General features: G+C 39.9%; 1 gene segment (V, D, J or C); it reads right to left on the bottom strand.

Annotated features, from left to right (window-relative positions):
* The window catches only part of LOC141145436 (immunoglobulin heavy constant gamma 2A-like), a 233597-nt gene extending 220914 nt beyond the window's left edge, over positions 1-12683 (bottom strand). The window contains exon 1 of the C gene segment in view: positions 11919-12683.

The following is a 12683-nucleotide window of genomic DNA, read 5'->3' as shown; positions in this document are numbered from 1 at the left end:
CCCGCCGGGTGATCAGGGGGTTAAACCTTTTATTAGGTAATATACGGTGGGTGCCCTGATACTATAAGAAAATAACTAACCAGCGTCACCCATGACACTAATACGGTGATCACTGGTGACAGGGGGTGGTCAAAGGGTTAAACCTTTATTCGGGGGGTTTAGGGGGTCCCTAGACCTATCTGGGCCTACGACTAAGTACCCTAACACTGATTATTGTCACAAATGACACCAGTACAGTGATCAAAGAAAAATATGAACACTGCACTGGGTGGAACTGTCAGGGAATGAATGGGTTAACTGGGAGGGGGGGGCAAGTGTGCCTATGTGTACTGTGTCAGTGTAGTGTTGGTGCAACTTACTCTGAGATGTCTTCTCTCCTCTCTCTGGAAGGAAAATAGTTCCACAAGGGGAGATGACATTACTTCCCCTGCCTGTGTTTACAGTTACACAGGCAGGGGAAGGATTTAATTCGCCAGAACCGATAACCAGGTCCAGACCAGAAATAATTGGCCTGGGCCTGGAGAATGATCGGTTCTGAAGCGAATACGATCATCGCGGCCACCTAGGGGGCGCACGCGCATGCCCCCTAGGTGGCCGTGTGCCCGACGTAGGGTAACGTCGCTTCGCCCAGCCGAGCCAACCTGCTGCAGTACAACTGCGGCAGCTGGTCCGGAACTGGTTAAGGATCTTATGCCTTTTAACCGGAGTATTTAGACCTTGCACATTGTATGTTAAAAATTTAAGTTTAATCATATTAAATAACTATTACTCTTAACACCTTCTTTTTCTTTCCTTTCCTCCCCTTCTGGGTGGGAGCTTTGAAGCATAGAAGGACATAAAAAAGGGAGATGAGACAACAAGTTATCTGAGGACTCTTCCCCCCTTACTTCTTGTTTACAATGTTTTGATCACTCTACTCAGTGACACCAAATTAGTTAATGTGAAGGATAAAATTAACATAAAGCTTGAATTGATGTTATTAAAAAAAAAAACATATACTCCCCCCCCCCCCCCCCCCCCCCACAAAGAAACTCAGAATACTGCCTGACATAATACAATGCAGTACAATTTGATAGGCCCTTCACTACTATAAAACAGGATCTGTCCAACCTATTGACCTCTTAATTCTTTTATGGCCCATACCTCTTCTGTCCCATCTCTTCTGATGTGTGGAATTGAAAAGTGTTCCTATTCCAATGTATGTTTGTAAATTAACCCCAAGCCCTAGCCTTAGTTAACCCATTAATAATGGTGTGAAAACATTATCAGATTAAAACTAAGGATAAAGTATTCTTAATATCTAGTTTTTAGGACAAAGCATATTGCAGTCTTCTCAGCATTTCTATTTGGCAGGTACTCTTTTTTTGACAAGAACATTATTGTTTTTTATTAGAACAGTTTTTATTGTAATTTTAACAAGATATCATGGGGATTAAAGATTGTTTTTTTATGGGAGGGTTTCTGTAATTAAGACATTAATCACTTTCCACCCAGCCTATTCTCCAATGATGGCTGGGTAGGACATTTTTCATTCCGGGTGGACATTATATGATGTTCTCACGGAACGGTCTGCCCTGCAGCACGATCTGTCACCGGCTGTGTCTGTTGAACACAACTGATGACTTATCAGTGTATTGGCCCGCTGCCTGTACCATGTGATCGATGTGACCAATCACAGCAGATCACATGACAATTGTAAACAATGAATGGCTTTGATTCATGCCATTCATTGTGTATTTGTGTTGCTATCTGTGATTGGTCACAGTGATCACATGGTACAGACAGGGCCAATCACAGCTCATCTGTACCATATGATTAGGTGTGGCCAATCGCAGCTAATCACAACAGGTGAAGGTGAAACATGTCAGTGGAGGAGCAACAGCATTCAGCCTAAGCACTGTATGTCATGGACAATAAAGTTGCGGTGTGTGGCTTGTTGGCAAGTGATTCCCTCAATACTGAAGGTTTAAGCTCACTATGCACTATGCCCTTTAAAGATTTGTTTATTACTAGTGATGTTTAAAGTGTATGCTACCCTAAATATATATTTTTTTCTATGTGTGTGATCACATATGTGCATTTTATAAATCATAGTCTATCATTTTCATGTACTTTTTCTATCTGAAGCACCTGGTTGATTCTGCCAGGCACCTTTCTTCCTCATTCCAAACTGACCACACAAAGAACAGAAGATGATCTGTTCTTGCATGGTCAGTTTTCATCCTTTGGGTGGATGTTCAGAGGTAAAGAACACTGTGCAGACCAACAGCATGCCTGTATTAGCTATTTTGTTCAGCCACAACTTCCATCAACCAATCACAACCTCAGACACACATTCCCTCCCAATCACAGCCTGCCTTTTGAACATGCCCCCTCCTCAAGTGTAGGCTCAGCAGATTATGTAATACAGGCACACTGTGTTTCTGCGCACTGTACTGTAAACCTGCCTCCCGCTATCATAGCATCTTCACATGACAGAACTTTTTGACCTTGTAAAAATAGTAAGAAGAATAATTTCAGTTTTGGTGCTTGCATACTTAAAACTGTATTAGAAAGTGTCTATAACTTTGTAAGTTCACAACTGCATTAAAAGAGATGTAAAGGATTTTTTTCCCCATTCATACTTACCTAGGTGGATGGCGCATCAGTCCAACGCTGCATCTGTCCCCCGCCGCCTCTGCACTGAGAACTGGGCGATCAAACGCCGCTGATCGATCGTTTTTCAGAGCTCCGTGAGCAGAGAGCTGTTGACTGTCAGTCACAGCTCTCTGCTCTTCTCCCTCCTCCCTCATTGGTGCGCTGAGCTGTGGAGGGGGTGCAGCGGCCACCTTAGGCTCTCAGCGACTCGCTTAGGGGCTGAGCCAAGTGTCAGTCCAGGCAGCTGGATCTGGACTCCGTGATTGGGATGACGTGGTGCCTGGACTGAAATCGGTGATGCCTGCAGAGAGCGAACTTCAGCCCGCTCTCTGCTGAAAACGGGTCACAGGAGTGCAAGAAGAATTGCACTCCTGTGATCCATAGGAGAAGTACAGCCAAATGAGCTTTGGCAGGACTTCTCCTTTAAATCAGAAGTATAAGTATGTGGTTAACATACAGTAGTTTCCTTTTTTGTAGGGATTGTACACTATATGAACGAAAGAGAGCCCTGACCTCAACTCTATTTGAAATTAAATATAATGCTGTTTTTGAGCCAGGTCAAATTATCCAACATCAGTACCTAAAATCACAAATGCTCATTTGGTCCCACAGACACTCTCCAAAATCTTGTTGAGGTCTTCTCAGTAGATTGGATGCTGTTATTGTCTTAAAGGGGTAGACAACACGATATTAAAGACCATGGTTTTAGATACATATGTCCAACAAATTCATATGGAGTGATGGTTAGGTGTTTGCTAACTTTTGGTGATACAGTGTAGGGCTGAAGGCAGGGCCACTTAACCCTGTCCGTGCCAGCAAAAACACCCCACTGCACTGCGGGTGCCAAAACAAGATGACTCATTTTAAATAACCATGCAATGCTGAAGGACAAGCAGACTGGTATGAGCATGGCTGAGGACCATAAACTTGTCAGGGAGTACCAACCTACATACCTGGTGCCTAAAGCTAGTAATACCGGGAGGGGGCCATGTTGTTGTTTCATTTTTTACTATTTGCTCTTGAAGAAAGTCCCAATAAAACCAGTACAAAAAAATACAGACTTAACACTATGGATAGCAGGTCTCTATAAGGAATATCATATATCACATAATTATTAGCCATCTTTGGGGAATGTTCATTATTATGTTCCTGTGAAATGCAAGGCACATAACATGGTTTTCTTTGAGTTATAAATAATAAGAAAAATACAGTAAGTACTTCTTCCCATCCAAAAACAGATGTTGGCTAATATAATAGAGGCTAATTTACATCCAGTATGCAGGGGGACATACTTTATAAATAAGGCAAACCCTTTCCTTGATTTTGTGACAAACATGTTTATAAATACTCCCCATGTTCCTCTGATCCATTCCTAGCCTGCATGATATAGCATGCTATAAAGATGTATTTCACTTTATTTTCTTCATGTCTACTCCAACTGCTATATGCAGGTTGGTACAAACCCTGGTAGATGGTGCTCCCCTATGCTCTGGCAGTGGACTATTCCTCATCATTCCCATGTGTATCAATCTTGATGATGTCAGAGGGTATCTGACTGCAGGACCATATGGGAGAAAAGGCCATGGGATACCTCTTGTAGCGTAGAGAGGCCTTGGGCAGCACAGGATCAGGTAGGTAAAATGCTTTTCTTGTCCCCCTAAACCTAAACAAGCATTCTACTCTTGCAGTTTGGGGGTAGCCCCCCTGCAAGGGAGCATTCTTACTTTGCACAGAGTTTAGGTTTAAAAACTCAGTATATTTAAAGCTAATATTTCAGTTTCTGCTAGGCACTGCAGCGCTAAATCAATTTAATGACCACTATTGCGAAAAGTCTTTTACTCTTGTAATGGTAAAATGTTAATGTACAGTAAGCTGTCCAGCAAAAATGACAATGGCAGGTGTTGGAAAAAAACACGAATTCTGTCGGGGTGCTGATAACAGTCAGCTTGTTTTTCGCCATGATTTCTGTCTGTTTTCTAATGCCCAGTACACACAAGCGCATTTTCCGTCAGAAAAATCTTGGATGGTTTTTCTGACGGAATTCCGCTCAAGCTTGGGTTGCATACACACGGTCACACAAAAGTTCGCTGAACTTTCGACCGTCAAGAACGCGGTGACGTACAACACTATGACGAGCCGAGAAAATGAAATTCAATGCTTCCGAGCATGCGTAGGTATTTTGTGCATCGGAATTGCTACAGACGATTGGAATTTCCGATCAGAACTTTTTCCGACCGAAAAATTGAGAACATGCTCACAATCTTTTGCTGGCTGGAATTCGGCCAGCAAAAGTCAGATGGAGCATACACACGGTTGCATTTTCCGACTAAAAGCTCTCATCAGTCTTTTGCGGCCGAATTTCCGATCGTGTGTATGCGGCATAAGAGTAAAAACAGTTGCTGCGATTGCTCAGAAATCTCTAGCAGCGTTATTATTTTTTCCCAACCCCTGTCACTGTGACTCTGGTTAGCTTGTTTGCATTTAAATGTGGAGAAAAGACATCAAACAAGGAATGTGAAATCCAAGAGGTATTCGTATACTGAATACTTTCATTACATACTAACTGCAAACTGCAAATTATTATTTTTGTGATAATGCTTTTGACGTCTCACTTAGATTTTACTGCAAGATCTGTGCACTTAAAGTCTGCATAGCTGTCAAAGCAAGAACAAAAAATACCTTTTTAACAGCATTCCAGAAAGTTAGTTTATACTCATTTTCAGATATAATAAAAATATAAACATTCCATTTACACAATCTTTAGTTGACTTCTAGGACCTCACTTAACTTCACCTAATTTGATCTACATTGTATAGTGTCATAACATTTGCATCTTTAAACATATCTAATTTACATAATGCATTTAGAATTTATGATACAGAGAGGGATATTGAGACTACATATCCTATCCCTAACCCTACCATAGGTACTGTATATAGTTAACATGGAAACTGAGGCACATCACACCATGTACTTTATTCAACCATGCTGGCTTCCTACACCAGTGTTTCTCAACTCTTTTTCAGTCTGGGCACCCTTTAAAATGATGCACACTTTTTAGGCACCCCATTCTAAAATGTAAAAAACGAAACTAATAGTTTTACATAATGCAGCAGCATCCACACACACAGGGCACCCAACATTAGAAGGGATTTATTCTTACAAAGCGAATACACCTTTGCACACTGGTACTGACTAGTACTCCAGTGTTTCTCTTCTCCCTCAGTTTCACTCTTTCACTCGGCTAATGTGACCCCAGTGCTGATGGAGAGGGGCAGAGGAGAGGCAAACAAGGATGCTTTTCCAGAGCCTGACATCCTTCTTATCAACCAATGGTTGTTAGAATGCTGGTGGCTAGAAGGGTGTAATGATGCACTGTGGCTTTGTGTAAATGAAAGGCAGGCTTGAGCCTGGATTGTAATAACTTTTTGAGCAATCTTTAAGCATTTTGCGAAGGCACCCCTGAAGAAACCTGAAGGCACCCCAGGGTGCATGGGCACCCTGGTTGAAAAAGGCTGTCCTACACAGCCCCTGCCTATAGCTATGCCCCCCTGACACCTTTCAATGGATTGGGCTGGGTCAAAGTGTCTACAACTAAGCTCAATCAGGGTGAAACACATCAGAAGGGAATGGCTATAGCCAGGACTGTCTAGGAATCCAGCGTGGTTGAATAAACAAAATGGTGTTATGTCATAAGAATGCAACCTCAGTTTTTATGTTTGCTATGTTATATGGAGCGAGAACGAGCTCCCTGAAGCTGGAACCTGACTCATTAAAGGCAGTGGTTCTCAATTCCTGTCCTCAGGACCCACTAACAGGCAAGGTTTGCTAGATAACTGAAATACTTCACAGGTGCTATCATTTGTTGCTCTGTGATTGCAGTATTCTAGTCTGCCCAAGGTAATATTTAAAATCTGTCCTGTTAGTGGGTCCTGAGGACAGGAGTTGATAACCACTGCATTAAGGAGATCTATACACAGGGCTTGCATTGGTGCTTGTATATATTTTAGAAACTGTACTTATCCCAGTTTTCACTGTCTAGTAATATCAGTATTGTTTCGTTTTAAGATTGCACTTTAAAACACATTCAAAAAATCTAAAACGTGAACCAATGATAAGAAATAAGATAAGGTATTTTTTTACTTGTAGCCTGACTGATGGATTTCCATAAGCCATGCTACTTCATTGTACTGTTTGATACAACCAATATCCTCTTTTTCACAAAAGGTCAGGTTTATTAGAGATCAATGACAGAGACAAGACACCCGATTTCCTGAATGTGCTAGATGACGTTTTTTTCTGAAAAATTATATTAAAACACGGAACTACATTCTAATTTTAGTTCACAATTAGCAGAAGTTGATTTTAGTACAGATTGCTCAATTGCAGTTGCCATTTGACAGTATAAACATTAGATAGGATACATCTGCATTCCAGTTTTTGCTAAGCATTGTTGCATGGTGGTAGTTACTATACCCACAGTGATACAGACATGAACAGATACCATGGGGAAGCTGCAACTGTTCTACTAAATGTTTTCAGCTGCAGATGAAATCCATCAATATGCAGAATTTGTACCAGAGTACCAATCATGTCAAAGCCTCAGCCCCCAGTAGAGTCTTATTTGTTCCCACCTGAAGGATACATGCAGCCAGAAACTACAAACCTGTCAGAAACTGAAGAACAGTAATGTCAGTGCTCAGGCAATCTTTCTACTTTAGGAAAAAGAATCACCAAATCTGCTTCTGTTTGCAGATGCCAGAGAATCCCAGTGCTAAGTTTGGTCCAAAAATTTAGGGTGTAAACATACCTGTTTTACTTAAAATTTATTTTATCAATAGGGTATGATATTTGTTGACTTAAGAGACAGTTCCATAGCATTTAAGTTTCAATGTTTGGCTATTGGCAACCAGCCTCAGAGCTGGGATGGTACACTATAAAACTACCAATTACCTACTTCGTTATGCAAATTGGCTTTATTAAATGTGAGATCCTTTTTATTTACTTAATCTTTTTGATACATTTCAATGGGGTTGAAACATACTGTGCATTCAAAATGGCAGTATTTGTACATCGGTATGCATTGTTTTTAAGAGAAAAACTTTATTGACTCAGGAGTGCTGATCATACTTTTTCAAATTTACTGTTGGTATACTGTTGGTCCATGTATTCTAAGCACTATAGATGGCCTGACTTTGTTACATACTGTAGATATATAGCAAGGCTGATCTCAACTCAGCCTTGCCTGAGGTGTTCAAAATATCTAACATCCTTTCATAGATAAGTACAATCCAAATAACATCTAATGTTGCAGAAAATCATGGTGCATTGAGGCTTCAGCCATGAGATATAAAATCAAAACTGGAATTTTTTGGGCAATCAAGTGCACTCTGAAGTGTCTCATATTCCAGGGTGGAGCCGATAAGTGGTAAGTGACTATGAAGGTTGCATGTCATATGGAGAAGTAATAAGGCTGTACCCAGTTGAGTCATACCATTTCTATTCTACCTTTCTTCAAAGAGGAGGCAGCATACCAGCTCAACACACATGAAGGATGTAAACAATACAATAGTATCTCATACACATTAGTTGTTTACAGCTCTGGAGATATGGGATACTACAGAGAGCACATAACCTGCAAAATGAATTAGTAGTTGTTTTCGAAAATTTTTATAGTCAGGTTTAATAAAATGTACGTAGTTTAAAAAAAAGTTTAAGGCATCATCCATGGCAGTAAAGTTAGATTTTCTTTGTTTTTGTTTTTTCAGATGAAGTACTAACCCATATCATAATTTAGTAAATAAATATACTAATATTAGCTCATTGAGTCACATACAAATCTTCAAACAGTTGTGGACAGTTGGCAACAAGATCATCATCAAAGTACACAGGGTGTCAGGGAAGTCATGTGCATAATCGTACACAAAGACGTGCAAGAAGATGTGTACTTGCTAATAGGAATTCTCGAGTGACAGCTAGAGGTTCTGTAACCCGCACGCATGCTCATAGGAATTCGCGAGTGACAACTAGACATTCCTGACCCGCTAACCTATTCTGTGCATGTGCATTAGTGTGAACATGCGTGAGTACTTGGCGCCCTCTTGCCTATTTAAACTGGGTTCATAGACCAGAAGATTGCTGAGTGGTCGTCAGCTTCTATCATCTGTGACCTGATCCTGTGCTTGTTCCTGTATATACCCAGCCTGTTTGACTCTGCTTGTTCCTGGTTCCTGATACCTGATTGCTGACCCGGCTTGTGACCCGACTTTGCCTTCTGCCTACTGTTATGGTACCTTCTCTGCTCACTTGACCTTTGCCTGCCCTGACTCCTCTCCGGATCCGATTCTGTACCTCCGCTGCTTGGTTGTTACTGACTTCTGCCTGCCTGAACAGCCGAGACCCTTCATTCACCTTCTCTCCAGCTTGGCTGCTGTCTGCTGTCCTGCACCTGCCACTGTGTACCTGCATCTGCCAGTCCACCAGTTGTTCCGCACCTGTTGGCGAGTATCCGCATCCGCCAATCCACCAACCTGCCTGCTGTTTGGCACCCGCTGAAAGTATCTTCTCTCCAGGATCTCCTACCAGGCACCCGTGCCACTCCGTGCCACTCCGTGCCCTATTATATCCTGTCACCACCTTCAGGAGAAACAGGACAGGAGATGTAAGGGAAAGCCCTCCCGTCAGCTCGGCCTCAACCAGGTACGTGACAGGGCATGTGCAATTTACCCTGTTCTTTCACCCCCACTGCCACTCCCTTCCCAGAATTTTCTGGAAATTCCCCGCTGTCAATGTGACAGCCAAGAGCTGCTGTGTAAATATAGCATCTATTATGATGTTCATATATGGAATATCACGATGCGATTCAGTGATGTCATATGTTAGTAATTGATCGTGAAGAAACACCTTCCACCAAACAGTTCACCACGTGAGATGATCTCCCCTTTGGGGATACACTCACCACATATGCAGAGATAATGCGCCTTGAATCCTATCACTTAATCGCCACCGCTCTGAAAGAACTCCCACCAGATTTAAAGCCGTATCATGCAAGGATCCATGCGGAGAAAACAAATTGGCCACACAGTGTGATACTGTTGATAAGCATTTAATAATCCCCAATCAACCCCTTAAAATATATACGTACAGAAAATCCAAATGGCTCAAGCAATGAAAGTGCCAGTGCAAAAATCCCCCATCAGCCGGTAGTAGTAAGGGGACGTCTGTGTGCACCAGCGGTCCGATCCTACTTCCTAGTATTCCAGCTGTCTGTGACACGCATGCGTCACTTCCAGTTAACCATGGACATCATGTCTCTGATGCGTTTTGTCACTTCCTGACTTCGTCTGAGGGCGCCCTCAGACGAAGTCAGAAAGTGACGAAAAACATTATGTGGCCAATTTGTTTTCTCCACATGGATCCTTGCATGATACGGCTTTAAATCTGGTGGGAGTTCTTTCAGAGCGGTGGCGATTAAGTGATAAGATTCAAGGCGCATTATCTCTGCATATGTGGTGAGTGTATCCCCTAAGGGGAGATCATCTCACGTGGTGAACTGTTTGGTGGAAGGTGTTTCTTAACGATCAATTACTAACATATGACATCACTGAATCGCATCACGATATTCCATATATGAACATCATATTGAAGCTTGCCATCTTTAAATATATGATAAGAGCGCTGCTGCAATATTATAAGGGACTCTGTCACTCTGTTTTTAATATTGTTTTTTATTATGTATTTTATGTTTCTAGCGGCTGCTGTATTGTGATTGTATAATTAAGGTTATGATTTCATATTTTCTGATAGTTTCACTACACGTTTAACCTCAATTGCTATATTCAGGGAGCTGAGCGGTGCTTTTTTAGGTGGGCCATTCAAAGCATTTTTTACATACTATATTTACATACTATAGCTATTATAGCAAAAATAAAACACAGCTATTACAGCAAAGAACATTGTTGTTACTTTTGTATGTACTGTGTTCTGCAGATTTTAACCATTCATTGACCTCTAGTTTACCCTAATCAGCTTTTGTTAGCTCCTTCTTCCCCTTCTCCCTTTAGCTGATTTATTTCTTTTCTTTTTTAACCTGTAACATGTAAACATTTTTGTTATTTATATGCATTTATTTTATAAATCTTATCACTTTACTTGCATTTTTATCCATTGTGTTCCTTAATTTTTTAATACTGCATTTTAAAAAAGTGAAAAAAATAGCCTTTATTTAATTTGTAAAAAAATTTACAGTGCCTTGTACCAAAATTATAATTTAAGTGTCATTTTGAACAGGACAAATTATAGAATAAAATGTATACTTTTTTCTACAGTAACACAATTTTTTAAACTAACACTGATAACTAAGTAGAAAAAGTATTTTTTTTTAATTTTGCCCCCTTTTAATGTATTAATTTGTTACCCTAGGTAATGACAAATTACCTACTGAATAAAAAGGCCCATAGCCAAAAAGGTGAAAATGGCTCTGGTCTATAGGGGCATACAGGTGTTAGAGCTAAGTGGTTTATATTATTAGCCCCTTTGTTGTTTATGAGTTTTGAGGTAAAGAACAAGATGTATGCTTTTATTTTATTTTTATATTTTATATACTTTATCTAGATCTAGTTGAATCAAGTCAGAACTTAACAAAGATGAGGGGAAATATGCATATGTTTAATATGCATATACAGTCTCTGTTATGACATATAAATGTTTCCCTTGGCAAAGCATATGAATGTCCCCTGTATTTTAATGATACTTTGTTAGTTCCAAACTGACTTCTGCAAATTCCTTTGGCCAAAAGGTTTTTGTACTAGATTATGTCACAGTGCCGTACCTGCTATAATACACTGTATGAAAGACTCATACAAATACTGTTTGCTGACTTCTTCAGTGACTAATCAGAGTTTTCTCTTCTCCAAAAAAATTCTGTGAATTGTAGCAAAAGGTTTTTGTACTAGATTATGTCACAGTGCTGTACCCGCTATAGTACACTGTAAGAAAGACTCATACAAATACTGTTTGCTGACTTCTTCAGTGACTAATCAAAGTTTTCTCTTCTACAAAAAAATTTCTGTGAATTGTAGCAGCTGGTCATTAGTGCTGAGGTCATTAATGCTGTTATGCACCTCTTTTAAATACAGAATATTAAGTAAGAACACATTAACATATTTAATATGAGGATTGGGGACAAAAAAATAAAATATTGCTACATTGCTAAATATATACAGATATGTCACGTGTATTAAAAAAAAACAAAAAAAACAAAAAACGTTGTTTTACTGTACCTTATTATCCTTGACCATCATTAGCTATCCATTTATTGGCTCCTATAATAATAGATGGATGAAATAACAAGTCATTGCATAGTATGCCAGGCTCTGTATGTGTTGTCACTGTGTTCAAAGCTTGAACAAAAACTTAACTATGCCACTCTTTTAGTTCTTCTTGATTTTACAAGCCTCTTTTTACAAATCTCCTGAGTTATTTAAAATGTGTGGTCAGCTCCTAACCACATGTAAGCTCAGCTGGAAAGTTGAAAAAAACCACAGCATTTTCTCTAATTTGTTTCTTGTAAGTCATAAAAGACTATACGTGTTTTATAGGTACTCTAAAAGAAGCCAACAGAAGCTAAAAGAGAAAAAAAAATAAAAATCCTAAAAAGTGATATATACACACGATTTTGTAATAGGTTATACTATGAAAATAGTAATATCTGATCACAAAATCTTTCATAAACCATTATCTCTATTTGGTATTGTTCTACTGTCACCATAGTAAGATTGTAAAAATGCAATATTGCATCAGTGTCAGTCCTTTGTCCAGTAGTGCAGTGGGGTTTATGGATAAGCCGGTCATGTTATAAGCACAAGGCTCAAATAGTTCCACTATAACAAGAAGCAATTTCATAGAGCTTCTGCTGAAATCTCCTGAAGAAGATACAGGAAAAACTTTATTTCTTCATGCTGAACAGGAATTGAAAATAGTGATGTAAAATGACAGCTTAGAGTCTCAAAGCAAGCCAGGTGGACAGCATGTATGCAAAGTACACA

The sequence above is a fragment of the Aquarana catesbeiana genome, linkage group LG01, assembly GCF_042186555.1.
Source record: "Aquarana catesbeiana isolate 2022-GZ linkage group LG01, ASM4218655v1, whole genome shotgun sequence".
Lineage (NCBI taxonomy): Eukaryota > Metazoa > Chordata > Amphibia > Anura > Ranidae > Aquarana > Aquarana catesbeiana.
This window is presented reverse-complemented; position numbering and strand designations above follow the sequence as displayed.